Below are 15,581 nucleotides of genomic sequence, written 5' to 3' on the forward strand. Positions count from 1 at the left end.
TGTTCATTTGTCATTATTGATCTTCTTCCTCGTTCATCACGATTGTTTGTCTTCCTTGATCTGCCGCCTAAGAGTCAAGCTTCTTCGACGACTGTCACCATCGCCTGGGGGTCGTGCATACTATGCGACCATCGCCTGGGGTGGTGTGACTCACAACTCAGGCGATGCCGCCTGAGTGAGAGACCTCAGGTGGCGTCGCCGGGGTTTACGTGACAGGTGGTGTCGCTTGAGGTTCGCGTGACCTCAGGTTGCCAGATCTGGTTGTTCGGTGGTTGGCTGGTGACCAACCTACATTGGATTTAATTTTTAGACTTAAAAAAAAAAAAACAGCAAAGACCTTTTATAAATATGGATTTAGTCAAATAGAACTTATGCTAAAGCTATTTTCCAATGCCATTTGAAGTTATAATTTACCAAACGATATGGTATTTTGAAAAATCCCTTTACTTTAAAGGTATTTGCAATTTCCCAAAGGCATTTCTCCAAAGCTGAACTAAATGGGCCCTTAGCCTCTAGATTTGCATTACCACAAAGACTTTCCAATGTCCACGATGTCTTCCATGTGTCCATATTGAAGAAATGTGAACCGAATCCCACACATGTATTAGATTTTCAAACAATTGAGATAGATGAGAGAGTGAATTATGCAAAAAACCTAGTGCAAATTTTGGATCGAAGGGAATAAGTCCTAGGAAATAAGACCATTCCCTTAGTCAAAGTATTGATGCAATCACGAGCTGGAAGAAGAAACATGGTAAAACGAAGATGACTGACCAACAAGTATTTGCAACTTTTGGTAATTCTAAATTTTGAGGATGGATTTTTCCAAGGAGGGAAAAGTTGTGACATATAGAATTTACTTCATTAGCTACTTATATTAGAATATGAAGATGATAAATGTTGAGTGTGAAGTCTTAGTTGGATTATAATTTTGTGGTGCATGAAAAAGCCAAAAGGTATTTTTTTGTGTCTGTGGTTTTTTTAATGCAATTCCATTAGGATCTAATTACTGGGTATTTGGGCATAGGTTGAGTTCATGGAGTGTTGGTAAATCATGTATTGCAATAGTAATTTGTCCAAGTTTTTGTTTAAAGTAACTGAAAACTCTTAGGGTTAAGGTAATTTGATTCACTAAGTACTCTTGATTTGCTTAGTTGATATTTATTAGTTTAGTTTGAACTTTGATATTAAGTGTGAGTACGCTTCAATAAGAGCATGTTGAATCTTTGTGTTCACTTGACTTAAATCGATAAGTTTTTTGCATACCTAGATTGCAATGGATCGAGTTCCATGAGATCTGGTAGCATTTTAGTGAAAAATGGTGAAACTAGACTTGTAAGTGATATTTGCATAGTTGTGACCATGTTGCCAATAAACTAACTAGGTTGACTAATCGAGTTATCGATCTGAGTTGTTGATGATCTAAGTTGTCGATCTTCTGACTTTCCGATCTTGACCCAAGTTGTTGATGTCTAAATTGTTGATTATATAAGTTGTTGATTTTAAAGTCGTTGATTACATGAATTGCCGATTGTTTTCTAAGCAGCCAATTATTTGAGTTGTTAATTTCTAGGTTGCTAATTCTTTGACTTGTCAATTCCCTTGCGAATTTACTGATCTCAGTAAGTTATTATTGCTTACATGGGAAATACAAAGAGGTACATATGCTATTAGCACTTGAATAAGTGATTATTAAAAAAGGTATGGCAACCGTGTTTCTGTAATAAATTGCATAAAATGATGTTTTATATTTAATATTGATTTAAGGAAATGGGTATGCAAAATATAATAAATGGGTGTTGATTCCACTATTGATATAAGGAAGATCACAAGATTATAATGTTATTATGTACATTGCTGCCATATGATTGTACATGGAATGACTATATATGAAAATTATTATGTTATATTTTCGTCTTCATATCTTAGTGATGATGATGCCTTGTGTGTCAGGATGCTTTGAGAGTTGATATATCCCCTTGTTGAAGATTGGGTTGACAAACTCTTGCCACATTTTAATTGTTTCTCCACCTTCATGACAAGTTTGCAAACATACCAATATGGTTGAAGTTTAAGAAAACTCTCTATTTAATCCTCCAAAAAAATGAGCAATGGTATGCTCCAGTAATTCGGGAACATCACACCTCATAAGGAGTTCCTCAAACTCCCTGATGTATTCTTCAACGCTTATTTTATGCTGCTTGAGGGAACCCATCTTGAGAAATATATCTTACTTGTAATTGTTGACTAATAATCTCTTCTTCACAAGTTTTGAGTTTTTCCCAAAATTTAATATTACTTTTTCCTTCTTGAACTCTCTTTTTCTTCTAGTCACACCTTTCGCCTTTAGCTCGCTAAAGAACTCGAGTGCGGGACAGTCTTGAAAGCGCATAACCAAGACGACACTGTCGCCATAACTTTAAAATGGTACACTTAAGCCATCATCGGAAAGTAAAATGGGACACTTAAGTGCCACTCCGGCGAAAATCCGGCCAAATAGCGACGTGGCGACTTTCCGGCGAGCTCGGTCCCAAACGGCGTCGTTTTGCACGCCGACGTGGCGGGAAAATGCAAAACGACGCCGTTTCACGTCTACGTGTAAATAATAAGTATATAAATTAATTAAATTAGATTTAAAATATTCAAAAATTTAAAAAAATAAGAAAAATTTAAAAAATTTTAAAAATTAAGAAAAATTTTAAAAATTAAGAAAAATTTTAAAAATTAAGAAAAATTTAAAAATTAAGAAAATTTTAAAAATTTTAAAAATTAAGAAAAATTTAAAAATGTTAAAATTTTTAAAATTTTAAAAAAATAAGAAAAATTAAAAAAATCAAAAAATTAAGAAAATTTTAAAAATTTTAAAATTTTTAAAATTTTAAAAAATTTAAAATTTAAAAAAAAATTTAAAAATTTTAAAAAATTAAGAAAATTTAAAAAAATTACCCCTTTTTTAATTTTTAAATTTTTTAAATTTTCTTATTATTATTTTTTAAAAATTTAAAATATTAATTTTTTCCTTCTTAAAACTCTCTTTTTTAAAAATTTTTTAAAATTTTTTAAAATTAAAATTTTTAAAATTTTCTTATTTTTTAAAATTTTTTAATTTTTTAAAATTAAAATTTTTAAAATTTTCTTTTTTAAAAAAAGTTTTAAAATTTTTTAAAATTAAAAATTTTAATTTTTTAATTTTTTTTTTAAATTTTTCGCTGATTTCAGCTCGCTAAAAAAAAAAATAATAAAACTCTCTTTTTCTTAAGCTTTTCCCACTAAAGTGAAACATATTTCTTCAACTTGAGAATAGCAACTTTGCATCACTTTTTCATCTGAGTATGAATGTAAATTGAATAATCATTCAATATCATATAGCTAATCAACAAAGTCATTCAGATTGAGATTATCGTCAAACTTCGGTGCCTCCTCTTTGACTTTTGCTAGGGGTGTGGTTCATATTCCCCATTAACCGTGTAGGGGCAGTGTCTTTGCGATTCTAGAAATTGAGTTTATATTTTATTGGTAATTTGAATTTGAGCTCATAAATAACTATAAATATATATATATATATATATATATTCTTTTTTTTTTTTTTTTTATAGATAGTTTAAGCTTGGGCTCATGTATAGCTATTAAATATATATTCTGTTTGAATATATATATTCTCTCTTGTAATTTGAGGGATGTAACAGAGAGATGCAATGTGCTAATTATAATAGAATTATCAACTGGACGTAGCTCTAGTTTAAGGGTAAATCAGGATAAAACCTTGCATTTTAAATTCTCTTTCTCACTTTTATTCTTTATTTTTTTTGTGATTGTGCGGCGAATCATAACATGTGGTATAAGAGCCTATGGTTGTGGTTTCTTGGCAAGTGGGTGTTGAAAAAACTCATACTAGATTTTGAAGTTGACAAAATTTTTGGTTCTAATGCCTATATCACTAGATTATTGAGAACAAATTGATTTTACACTATTTTTGGGGGAACTTATGAAGACTTCTATCAAAGTCTATTATATCTTAGAAGCTTATCCCACTCCAATAATTTTAGAACGAGATAATGTTTAGAACGAGAAAGAGTCTAGAACCAGACTTATCAATTTTACGACACAAATCTAAAAAAAAACTTATTTACAACGACTAGTTTTTTGGCAAAGGATTTTACTTTCTATCTATACAAATATTGATTGAATCAATCACAAATTGATAAAATTAATCTTGAAGATAAGTTTCTTTTTGGAAAACATAACTTATGTAAACCAAGATTTTGGTTGTATAGGTAATCGGAATCAAGTGGAAATTTCATTCTTGCCTTCAACAACTATAAGATCCCTTTGAAAGATTCTGTCCAACAATTTGATTGGAAGAATTCCCTTTGGAGAATGTCAACGACTAGTGTGGTGTGGAGCAATATTTAAAGAAGGAAATTCAATCAAGAAGAGAATGAACGTGAATTTGAATTTCCAAAGTCTGAAACTATTCTCAATCACTTATCTTCGTTCATGAGCGCTACAAGTTATGATCAAGAAAGAAAACACAAAAAGAGTGTCTTAGTGAGTTAGAGAGATCTACCACTGAATGTTTGCACTCATAAGTTATAATCTTCTATTGATCTTATAGTGAAATCCAGCTAGTGGATTGTCAACGTGGTAGAGTAGACGTAGGCTTAATTTAAACCAAACCACCATAAAACTCATGTACAATTTTCTCTTCCCTTAATTATATTTATTTTAAGTCTATTGCACACTTGTTGCTTTAGAAGTCTGGTAGTTCACAAAACTGTTTCTGTTCTTCATTCAGACTTTGTTGGCAATTTGATTTCATTTTGCAATTGTTTGGTTAAATTTCTTTAAACATCCATTTACCCACTCTAGGTGTTAGTACTAGATACATTAGTAGGCGTTGTGATATAGCAACGAGAGCTCATAGAAAGTTGATGCAGAAGGATGTCTAGATTAAAGGGGAGCAAACCTAATATTGAGCTTATACGTGAGGGAGAAATTGTTAGGATGCATGTGTGAGTGGGTTGTTTTTGAGAAATCCCACATCAGATAATTAATGTTGTGTAGAGCAATTAATACATTCTAGTTGGTCCATAAATCATTGGCTTAAATTTTTGAATGAAGATGGATCCAATTGGATATATTGACGGGATCGAATTTGGGCTCCCTCTTGGCGATTTTCAAATAAAGGTATTGGATTTTTGCTTTGCGCTTTCAACAACTTTATGATCACTCTTCTCATGCCTTCTTCTTCTCCTCCTAGCTCAATAATTCGAATCATTAGAGTTGCATCGAGTGTTGTTGGATTTAACTCTAGAGTTTAGATAAGGATTTGGATCGTCATGGTGTGGTCAATTAATAGGTCCCTCCTATTGCTCCTATCTCATTTGATTATCTAGGAGGTTGTTGAGAATTTGCTCCATTTGTTGTTGGAGATCCATAGACATTTTTATGCCTTTCAATGTGTGCTTGCTCCAAAGCCAGGTTTATTGGAACCTCATCAACCTTTTTTGTTTTAATAAAGTATGAGATGGGATGGTAGATGGGTAACAAAAGGAATTACTCAAAATGAGTTCAACTTTGAACTCTAATACTAAATTGATGCGTGTGTGTGATGTATTTTAAGTGACAATGCGATTTATGATAGATGACGATTACCACTAATGCATAAATGACTTATCACCAGTCTAGGATAAAGATCAATGGAGTTCACCACTAAGACCAAAAGGAACACTGCCAACCTAGGATAAAGGACTTTAGATAGATGGACTTCACCACCAAGGTAGAAAGGACAAGCCACCAACCAATGATAAAGATTCTAGGTAAGAGAAGTTCACCATCAAAACCTAAATGAAGCTTACTGGCCACTGATAAAGGACTTCTTAGTCCAGTACTAAGGCACTTGGATAAAGAACTAGGATATAAAGTCACTTGCTTAAGGGAAAAAAAAAACATTATGCATCAAATTCAACTATCATGTTTTACAAATGAGATTACACCTTTATTTAAAGAGAGATTTTGCTAAAAAAAGACTATTGAAGTCCTAGAAACTGAAAAAGCTCTTGGAGTATTCACATAATTAAGACTTTTGAAAGCAACACCATAGTAAGGGCTCATAAAAACTAGAACTTAAGACTCATAAACTAATAATTAAGATGCTTAATAATTGGGCTTCAATAATTTAACTAAGATTAGATGGATTGTAACTTGATTGATTGTCCAAATTTGTCTACCATATTGGCAGTCGAATGGACACCTTTGAAGATTGATAAACAACAAAGGAGATTGACTCGAACATCCTCCAATTACTAGGTAGTTTTTTTTTTTTTTTTTTAATTACTAGGTAGTTGATTAGTAGCTTTGAAGTCGACAACAAAGTTGAAAATCAATTCTCGATACTTGATCGACAATCTTAAAATCGACAACTAGTCTTGCAAGTCGATAACTAGCATGCATAATCGATATCTTCAAACTTATACCCATCGAACCGGATTGTACCTGGAATTGGCCTTTGCTTGCAAAAGTAAGGATTGGATTGGATTGGATCAATCGACGAGTTTTGAGTTGAGCTCGAGAGTTGATTGATTGAAATGGACTCCCACGTCAACATGCGACCCAATAACCATAAATGAAAGAATGGTCGAAATCCATAAACATAACGTACAGGGAAATAACGAATTACTACAAGAAGAAAAGAATATTATGGTGACAAAATTATTTGGCTGCAAAAATAGCTCCATCACTATAAATAACCTCCAAAGAAGAAATAGAATTTCGTCGTCATAGGCCATTGCTTGCAGCAATACTTATTTTTATTGATTTATTAAGATTAATTTAACTTGTTCTTTCGGTTAATATAATTGAATTTCAATAGATATGTAGTTATTTACGTTTAGTAAATCTTTGCATGAAAGAAAAGATTTAACAGTGTTGTATAATAAGACAATTTTGATATGTGTAGAGCGGAACTAATCTCATCGCTCAATCATGTCATCTCATCTAATTGGGAGACACATGGTACAATTATTTTCACGTGTCACTGTTACATGGATTTTTGCAAGATTGTAGTCGCCAAAAATTTCAATTATTTCGATTAGTGGTTACAATCTACTCAAAGATGATTGATGGAGAATTGAATTGTCAAATTCGATTTTTTGAAGCTTATAGGGAATTGCAAAATTCGAATTACTAAATAATGCACTAAAAAATGATCGAAAAGAGGAAGGATGTCGCATGAACTTTTTCCGAACTAGAGCTGATTACTTTCATTGTTGGAGGCCATGCTTGTTCGATTATTGAAGCCAAACATAAATTGCTAACGGAGACGATTGGAGTGCGTAGGGGAAGTAAAATACTTACAAAACATGACTAGAAAAAAATTAAAAATAAAGATAAGCACTCAAATTAGGAAACCTAATATACTAAAAAATTCAAATTTAAACTTAAGCTTCATTTGTTTCATAAAAATGAATAATTTAAAGAATATATATATATTTTTAAATGATTTTCTTGTCATATATAAAAATGCACAAATGAAAAGTATTTTCATTGTCCACAAAAATATTGAAATAAATTGTTGTTGATAAGAAAAATACATCTCGTCGACTAATAATTCAATTGATATAAATAATTGCTTTTAAAAAATATTTTTCAAATTATCTACTTTTCGCAATACAAACAGAGCTTTAGGCAAATCTAATCTAAATTGACATGTTACGAATGATCTTCTTATCTTTACATCTTCAACGTCGAACTCTGATGTGCAGTTGTCATCATTTGCGATGTTTTGATTGCTCGCGATTTTGCGTGGCTGTATGTATTGGATGCATGCCCTTCGATTCTTTCTGTGACTTTAAATGGGCCATTCCGTTTAGCGTTCTGATCCTTTTTCAGCAAGAATTTCTAGCCGTTTTGACTTACGAACTATTCCAGGGATTTTGTAACTACTCTTGATTTCTTAGCATTCATCAGTCGATGGATGCTGGAAAACCCAGAAGATTATGTGTGAAAATATGTCTCTGAATTTCTTTGCCAGGATTGAAGAGCATGTGTGAAAATTGGTGGACATTGGAACACCTAGAGGATCAATCCAGACGCTCAAAAGGCGCCGGTGCTGCTGGAGGCGCGAGGCGGGGCACTCGAGCCGTGTCTATTGCTTGGAATGGCCCGTGGCTTCTGTGCATGTGGTGGCGCTTGGCTAGCACGGTTGGGCCCAAGCAGGTGCTTCGTCTAGACGGCCGAGCTCCGGGCGGCGTTGCGAACCGACTGTGCTCGTGTTCGAAAGCCCTTGCGCTTTCCACCTGATCTGAGGTGCTGCGCACTTTGGCCTTTAAAGTTAGTGTTTAGGGTTTTTCTTTGTGAACCAGTAGACATGCTTGCCAACTCACAGTGGAGTTTTATCCAATGCACAAGGACGAAATGGTTTACATACAAACCTTTTCATGTTTGGGTAATTAAGTCAATCTGGCGAATTTTAGTCTGAAATCGCTGATGTGGATGCTGATTGTTTTTTGATTACTTTCAGCATACACCCATAATTGCTCAAATGTGATATCGCGAGTTTTAATCACATATTAAAGTTTCATACACTGTTCATCCACTCAAAGCTCGGTCTTCTTCCTTTCGCGATGGAGTTCCTCCTCGTCACGGTTCATCGTTTCTTTGCATAGACTCACTCGGTCACTTCAACGGCACTCACTTGTCACCGCGTAGACCTTTGACGCCACGCCAGGATCTCATACGACCCTTCTTCGACGAATGATAGTCGTCGGTATTATGTTTGGCAAGCTCAGCCGAGACCCCCTATTTTTGGTTCCAATTTTTTTAGGCTGTCAAGAAGCCCTTTTTATTGGCCACTACCTTTGCTCAGACATACTTGAAGCTTCGTAGACCCTAGGACCACCGTTGCCGGCCGTGGGCGAGGCTGGCCTCCTCGGCAGCTGCAATGGCCTCGTTTAAATCTGGGCGAGAACTAGTGAGGGCCCGACAACCCTCGTTGGTCATTGTAAAAAAAGGTAAATAAAGAAAAGAAAAGAAAAGGATAAAAAAGGATAAATAAATAAATAATTCCAAAAAATATTAAAATATCATTTAAATTTATCCGCGTTGGCGTCAGGCATGTTACTTAAAATGACTGACATCCATTTTAGCGATTTCAGTTAAAATTAGTCGAATGAACTCAATTGACAAAATGTGAAAACTTTAGAATTTAATTAGCACAATTAAAATATTTAGAATTGAATTGATAAAGTGTAATTGGTTTATGGCATTTTTTTGGCAATTTTCTCACATTGAGATTACTCGAGCTTAAGGTCCAGACACCCTTTATTCCTAAATAAATAAAAAGATGGATAATTAATAAAATCCCAATGGAGACTATTAGATATTAATCACTTTCATGAAAGCACATCGCTCCGAACTCCGTTTTTTTTTTTTTTTCCTTTTCATGTGCGAGTGGATAATGGATATTGGAATGAGGCTGCTCCAGAGTACAAGTGTTATTGCTGTGTCCATATGATTATGTCTTTTCTAAGATGATTTAGTTTGGGCCACCGTGCAATGGCACCCCCGCCAAACTAATTGACCACATCCACTCAAACAAGCACAAAGTAATTGCTTATCTTTTAGGCATTGGGTCCCTTCAGTTCGTGAAGCACGATGATTTCCCTGATTCAGAAACTTATCCGAATGTCGGGTTGGACCAACCTAATCCTTTCATCACTTGCTTGTCCCCTCTAAAATAATATGCAAAATCAAAGTTGGCAATCACCAAAGGCTAATATAATATTCTCATTTCCCATGCCAATCGCAACTCGCACAATTATCATTGACTTGTACCCAAAAAAAAAGGTTAAGGGTGCGTTTATTTCTTGAAAAATGAATGATTTGAAAAATATTTTCTTTAAAATGATTGCCTAACATACTTGTATCGAAATAATTTGAAATAATTAGTAATAAAAATTAATATTTAAATATTTTTGCAAAAGATGAAAATATTTTTATTCATCCATTTTTGTAAATGATATAAAAGATCATTTTGAAAAAAATATTTTCTAAATAATTTATTTTTCGCGAAACAAACATAGCCTAAAATATAATTCATGAATGTTCTAATTATGGGCATTGAGGTGGAGTCTTAGAAGCAGCCTCTCTACATTGTCAAGGCATCGTTGACCCCTGCCTCTCTATGTCTCAATGCGTTTGTGCCTCTTTATGTATTGATTTAGAACTCCTTTTCAAATAGAATTTCCTCCTCCTACAAAAGGGTATATTCTTTTGTTTTGCAATTATTTCTTAGTATCATGGTGAATAAAATTCATAGCGGGGACAGTCACTATTAGGGCCGAGCACGGTTCCCGGTTCCAAGGGGGACCGGTTTGGGAACTTGTCCGAACCGGAACCGGAACCGGTCCAGAACTGTCCGGAACCGGAACCGGTTAAGTTAGGGCAGAAAAAGCCATTCCCCCTCCCCTCTCTCTCTCTCTCTCTCGTCTCAAACTCGCCCGGTCGCCCGTAGCCGCCCCTCTCTCTCTCTCTCTCTCGGACTCGCCGGTTGCCGCACCGCCATCTCCGCGCCGCACCGCCGCGTCTCGCGCGCCGCCACTCCGCGCCACCGGCCATCTCCGCGCCGCACTGCCCGGCCGCCCGTAGCCGCCCCCTCTCTCTCTCTCGGACTCGCCCGGTCGCCGCACCGGCCATCTCCGCACCGCACCGCCTCTCCGCGCCGCACCGGCCATCTCCGCGCCGCACCGGCCATCTCCGCGCCGCCGGCCATCTCCGCGCCGCGCCGCACCGCCAGTCGCCGTAGCCGCCCCCTCTCTCTCTCTCTCTCGACTCGCCCGGTCGCCGCACCGCCATCTCGCGCCGCACCGCCCGGTCGCCGTAGCCGCCCCCTCTCTCTCTATCGACTCGCTCGCCGCACTGCCATCTCCGCGCCGCACCGCCGCGTCTCGCGCCACTCGGCCATCTCCGCGCCGCACCGGCCATCTCCGCGCCACCGCCATCTCCGCGCCGCACCGCCCATCTCCGCAAGTTGTGACTAGGAAAGGTAGAGCAGCTCTGTTTTCTTTTTTGTGTCTCTGTTCCCTTAATAATTGGTGAATGCGTTGTCTCAAGTTAAATGCATTGAAGTCTATTCACTTTGTTGTCTCAAGTTAAATGCATTGAAGTCTATTCACTGTTGTTGATCCAAGATCTATTGAACAAAGAAATATTTATGTGCAATTGGTGGAATGCAAAGTAAGAAAAAACGAAAAAGATGATCCATTGAGGTGGGAGTGGTGCTCTAGTCTAGTGTATTGTTGTCGAGAAAAGCAGCTCAACCTTCGATGTTCTAGTGACTTGTATGTAATGTTCTAGTTGAAGTTTGGCTTCGGCCTCTAAATGAAAGTTGTAAAGGACTTCTTGGAGTATAACATACTCAAATTTGGGACAAAACAAACAAGTATAAATGGGTGAAATCATTATTCTTTGGAAAGACTGGATCTGGAGATTTTGGGACCGACCCTTGATGAATGCATGGACTGTAAGGCAACCTTTTTGTCGAAATTTCACTTCTGTTTCTTAACAAAAGTTGTAAAGGACATCCTGAGGTACAACATATAAAAAATTTAGAGAAAACAAACAAGAATAGGTAGGTGAAATCGTGGTCCTTTGGAGATGGTTAGATCTGGAATTACGGTAGTACGAACAGGGATTTTAACCGTCCATATTTAATTATCTAGGACGAATTTTACTTCGATGTTTCCATGAAGTATCTACCTTATGGTCTTGGCTATCACATAGTCGAATTTCATAATTTTTGAAGGTCATTTGGGTATTTAATCAGAAATGTTTATAAAACTGTGCAATCTGATGTGTTCGGATCTTGTAAGTTGCAATGCGTGGACTATATCATTTTGTATGAGGTTCTTTTGGAAATGTGTTCTGCATGAAATATCTCTCTTCATGTCTTCCCTACAACATATTTAAATTTCGTAATTTTTTTAGTTCATTTGCCTATTTAACCAAAAATGTTTCCAAAACTGTGCAAGTAGAGAATATGAAAAGTAAATCGATTTTATCTTTTAATCCATAACGAATTGGACTACGATTTCTTCATGAAACTTGTACCTCTAGGTCTTAAATACAACGTGTCCAAATTTCAGAATTTTCTGAGTTTATTTAAGGGTTTAATCGAAATTGTTTTCAAAACTTTTACCTCTAGACATTCTTGTTCTAGTGGTGTTTTATTTTTACTTTCTACTTTGCTATTTATTTTGAAATTTCTAATTATATTCTATTATTGTTGTGCAGTGTGAAGTTAATGTATCAAGATAACATATCAATGGAGGTGGAGGGACGTGAGGAAATGACTCCGATTACGGAATTGGAGTTTTCTAACGATGAAATTGAAGAAGAGGCACCCCCTACCTCGAGTGCCACAAATAAGGTACCCGGTTCTCATCTTTCCCATGATAAGAAACATACATCCGAATGTTGGAATCACTATTCGAAAATTAGTGATAAGGATGGAAACATATATCAAGTGAAGTGCATTCATTGTGAGTCAATGCTTAAGTATCGTGTTGCTAACGGTACTTCTGCAATGAGGAAGCACTTGGTCACATGCAAGAGGTTTCCCCGTAATCTAGATAAGAGGCAGAAATTTTTTGTACCACATAATGTCAACACGGCTAGCAAGGGAGGAGGAGATTCTAGTACTGGTAGCGTCTTATCAACATGGGCATTTAATCAAGAACGTTGTAGGCTAATGCTTGCTCGGTTTATCATCCTTGATGAACAACCTTTTTCCTTGGTTGAGCGTGTTGGATTTCGTGAATATGTTAGTGAGTTATAACCTCTCGTCAAACATATATCACGTTTCACAGTGGCAAAAGATTGCATGAAGTTGTTTTTTTGTGAAAGAACTTCTTTGAAGAATTATTTTGGAAAGATTAATTCTAGGATCGCACTCACGACTGATACATGGACTTCCAATCAAAATTTGAATTACTTGTGTCTCACTGCACATTTTATTGATGAAAATTGGAAGTTGCATAAAAGAATCATCAATTTTGTGGTGATGCATAGTCACAAGGGTAAGGAGATTGGAAAAATGATGGAGGGATGTATTGAGGAGTGGGGAATAGAAAAAAATGTGTCGACAATTACCGTGGATAATGCTAGCTCGAATGATGTTGCGGTTGGCTATTTGAGGGATAAACTTTCGAAACAAAAGTCGTTGATATTAGATGGTAGTGTTTTGCACATGAGGTGTACAGCTCATATATTAAATTTGATTGTGAGAGATGGCTTGACTATGGTACGTGACTCCATTGCACGTATTCGAAATATTGTTAGATATGTAAGGAGTTCTCCCACAAGAGCCCAAGTATTTCAATCTTACATTGAGAAAGAAAAGATCACTTATAAGGGTTCGGTAGTTCTTGATGTCGCCACTAGATGGAACTCCACTTACCTCATGTTAGAGACCGCTATAAAGTTCAGAAAAGCTTTCGAAAGGATGGAAGATCACGATCCATCTTTTGTAAGTGAGCTTAATTATGAAACTCCTAGTGAAGATGATTGGGAAAATGCTATTATTCTTTCGGATTTTCTCAAAATATTCTATGATGCCACCAATCAGATGTCTGGGACTTTACTTCAAATGATTATTTTGAAGGGATAGCTGTTTTGTATAGAAATTTGAAAGAGGCGATCAATGCTTCGAATCCTAAGCTTCAAGATATGGGTGTGAAAATGAAAGAAAAATTTGACAAATATTATGGAAGCTTGGATAAAGTGAATATGATGGTGTTGATTGCGGTTGTGTTAGATTCTAGAGCCAAGTTAAATTATGTGAGTTTCTTGTATGGACAAATTTATGATGATGAATCGAAAATTAAAGAGATGCATTACAAGGTGAAGGATACATTTGAGCGTTTGTATGAATTTTATGAGCAATATTCTCTTCCTTCAAGTGATCAAGATTTTGGTGGCCATAATTTGGGTGTAAGTAGTATTAGTTCAAATTCCAATACCGATACAAGTGGTAGCGAAGGAATAAAGAAGCATAACGCCCAAGATTGGAAGAAAATGTATTTCTACTCGAATGAACAAGGGAGCGATGGCAACAAGTCCGAGCTTGATGAGTATCTTCAAGAAAAAAATGAAAAGGATCTTGGTATTGACATTTTGATTTGGTGGAAGACTAATGGCTCAAAATATAAGATCCTTTCCTTGATGGCTCGAGATATTTTGTCAATTCCTGTAACTACCGTTGCTTCAGAATCAACTTTTAGTACATCGGGTCGTGTGTTTGATGGCTTTCGGAGTTCTTTAACTCCAAAAGTAGTGGAAGCTTTGATTTACACTCAAGATTGGTTGAGAGCCGCTCGTGTACCGCTTGATGTTGAAGAGTGTATTGAGAACGCCGAACAATTTGAGTTGGGTAAGTAATGTTTATATCTTTATATATTGTAATTTTTTTTTGTATATTTGATAAGTGAATATTTTATTTAATCTCTTCCTCTTTTTTTCAGATATGGTTGGTCTTAATGCGGAGATTATGATCGATAAATAAAGTTGGTGATATCGCACTTGCAATGGATCCAACGGTTGAGAAGTCAAGCAAGGTTTTTTGTTGGCTTATTGATAAGCAACTTTTTTATCATAATTTTAATGCAAGCTCCTTTTTATGTACATTGAATTTTTGAACTATGTTGTCAAAAAATTTAGGAGCTTTTAGATGAGCAAAATGGCATGATTCATGGAGTATTATCAATATTGATTTTTTTTTTTTTTGTCTTTACTTAGGATTTTGATTGATTTGTATTTATGTCTTTGCAAGGTTTTGTTGTGCCAAAGGAATCACATGAAAATGTTGCAGAGTTCACACTATGGAGTAGATGAAAATTTGAGATCTTATTGGCATTTCTGGTTTTTCATCTTTTTAGAAACTTCTTTGGAAACTTCTTATTAGTTTTGATTATGTATGTCTAAATTCTTGACAATTGGCATTGGTATGTTTGCTAAGATATGGGAAGTTACCGTGTAGTATACGCGTACATTATAGTTTTTTTTGGTAACGTGCGCATACGTTATATTTTTTTTTGGTAACGTGCGTGTTATAATTTTTTTTTGGTAACGTGCGCATACGTTATATTTTTTTTTGGTAATGTGCGTGCATGTTATAGTTTTTTTTTTTATAACGTGTGCATACGTTATATTTTTTTTGGTAACGTGCGCATATGTTATAGTTTTTTTTTTGGGTAACGTGCGCGTACGTTATAGTTTTTTTGGTAACGTGCGCGTACGTTATATTTTTTTTGGGTAACATGCGCATATGTTATAGTCCAAATATGAAAATAAAAAAAAAAAAAAAGAACCTGTTGGGAACCTGGAACCGACCCTGGAACCTGTGACAGGGTAGGTTCCAGGTTCTCGATTCCCACGGGTAGGTTCCAGGTTCCGGACGGAACCGAACCGGAACCTGGAACCGCTCACCCCTAGTCACTATGGACAGAAATTGGGTGTAAACTCTATCTCGAGATCCGTCATAAAAGAGAATCTTCGTTCTCCCACTATGACCATGATTTACTTTC

This window comes from Eucalyptus grandis, chromosome 4 (genome assembly GCF_016545825.1).
Source record: "Eucalyptus grandis isolate ANBG69807.140 chromosome 4, ASM1654582v1, whole genome shotgun sequence".
Lineage (NCBI taxonomy): Eukaryota > Viridiplantae > Streptophyta > Magnoliopsida > Myrtales > Myrtaceae > Eucalyptus > Eucalyptus grandis.